Genomic DNA, 2,500 nt, shown 5'->3' with positions numbered 1-2,500 from the left:
GAGGGGAGGGGAGGAGAGGGGAGGGGAGGGGAGGAGAGGGGAGGGGAGGGAAGGGGAGGGGAGGGGGGAAGGAGAGGGGAGGGGAGGAGAGGGGAGGGGGAGGGGAGGGAAGGGGAGGAGAGAGGAGGAGAGATGAGGGAAGGGGAGGGGAGGGAAGGGGAGGGGAGGGTAGGAGAGGGAGGGGAAGGGAGGGTAGGAGAGGGAGGGGAAGGGAGGGGAAGAGAGGGGAAGGGAAGGGAAGGGAAGGGAAGGGAGGGGAGGAGAGGGGAGGGGAAGGGAAGGGTGGCGAGGAGAGGGGAGGGGAAGGGAAGGGAGGGGAAAGGAGGAGAGGGGAAGGGAAGGGAGGGGAAAGGAGGGGAGGGGAAGGAAAGGGAGGGGAAAGGGAGGGGAAAGGATGGGAGGGGAAAGGATGGGAGAGGAAGGGAAGGGAGGGGAAGGGAAGGGAGGGGAAGGGAAGGGAGGGGAAAGGAGGGGAGGGGAAGGGAAGGGAGGGGAAAGGAGGGGAGGGGAGGGGAGGAGAGGGGAGGGGAGGGGAGGGGAGGAGAGGGGAGGAGACGGGAGAAGGGAGGAGAAGGGAGGAGAGGGGAGGAGAGGGGAGGAGAGGGAAAGAGAGGAGAGAGGAGGAGAAGAGCACAGTAATGGCAGTAATAAAAGGGTCCCTGAAGGAGGGGCTCGATAGGACCACAGTAACCATCCCTAATTTGGGCAGACTCCCTGTGCTTGGGTATTCTCTCTCTCCCTCTCTCTCTCTCTCTCTCTCTCTCTCTCTCTCTCTCTCTCTCTCTCTCTCTCTCTCTCTCTCCCTCTCTCTCTCTCTATATTATATATATATATATATATATATATATATATATATATATATATATATGTATATATATATATACATATATATATATATATATCATATATATATACATATATATGTATATACATATATATATATATATATATATATATATATATACATATATATATACATATATATATATATATATAGATATATATATATATATATATATATATATATGTATATGTATATATATATATACATAGATAGATAGATAGATTAATAAGCTCCGCCGAAGGGACTCGAACCTTTGCATGAACAACTGCTTACTACAGAGCAAAGTTGATACCATTGCGTCACGCCTGACCATTCAAAATGAAGCAATCTAGAAGACGACTAGGCCGTTCCATCTTGAAGGATCAGGCGTAGCGCAATAGTATCAGTCTCGTTTTGTAGTAATCATTCGCTCATGCAAGTGTTCGAGTCCCAGCGGCGGAGCTTACTAATCCATTTATAATAACGGATATATATATATATATATATATATATATATATATACGTGTATATATAAATATGTATGTAAGTATATATGTATACATAAATATAATCACCTGGTTTGAATGTTGGAGATAAGCCACAAGGATTTGCCCAATCATAGTGAAGACCCTAAAAGGGAAGTCATAACAAAGGCAGAAACAGGAATCGAGGACCGGGATGAAGGGCAAGAAAGGGAGCAGATAAGGGAGGTTGGGGAAGTTGGAGCTTAAGGGAGTGGATAGGGAAGAGGGCAAAGAGCAGGAGCAGGGAAGGGGACAGGGAACAGGGACAAATGGCCCAAGGAAGTGGGAGTTTAATCGTAAGTGTTTTGTGGTGTCAAATTTTACTAAACTAACTCAATCTGTCCTGTCGGACTGAGATTCTGAAAGATGTTTGGATGGTGGACGGCGGCTAAGGGCTATTTTCACCTCCATATCAGCTTGAACTGTCTGTGAATATTGTATGTTCATGTTGGTTTAGGTGGAAGGATGTTGTGGGTCCCAGCAATGTGTCCTCTGAAGTCTGATGTGTCTAGATGTTGGTGGGTGGTCGCTTTTTAAGACTTCTGAGTGCTCTGGGTTCTGTTGGACGAATGCAACATTGTGTGCTGTGTATGTTGAGGTATCTGTGGAGACGCAAATCACTGGTCTCCACGTGTTAAGATCTATGGGTATTGTCTGTATGCGGCTGGTGATCATCCGTAATCCCTTATGTGATGTAAGAGGCAGGGCGGATTCTAGAATAGATATGGGGGAAAATGCAAGGTGGGGGAATGTGTGAAGGAAAGGGCGTTGAGAAAACATAGTGAATGAATAGGACAGAAAGAGAGGATAGAGAAGAGAGGTGCTTACCGGTGAGAGAAGGTAGAGCAGGGGAAAGTGAGATGAACAGAGAAAGATGGAGAGTTGAGATGGGACAGGAGGAAATTTGAGCCAGTGGAGGAGACGCGGTGAGCCGGTGGAGGAAACGAGTTGAGCCGGGAGAGGAGGCGAGTTGAGCCGGGAGAGGAGGCGAGTTGAGCTGGGAGAGGAGGTAAGTTGAGCTGGGAGAGGAGGCAAGTTGAGCTGGGAGAGAGTATGAATGGGCTTGGGAAATGAGTCACGCTAAGCCGGGAGATGAGTCAGGATGAACAGGAAGGGGAGTCGACTCGAGCCGAGGAGATGAATTGAGCTAAGA

Source organism: Oratosquilla oratoria, chromosome 11 (assembly GCF_046742065.1).
Source record: "Oratosquilla oratoria isolate Oo_2021 chromosome 11, ASM4674206v1, whole genome shotgun sequence".
Taxonomy (NCBI): Eukaryota; Metazoa; Arthropoda; class Malacostraca; order Stomatopoda; family Squillidae; genus Oratosquilla; species Oratosquilla oratoria.
The sequence above is the reverse complement of the archived record's forward strand: the minus strand, read 5'-3'. Positions refer to the sequence as shown.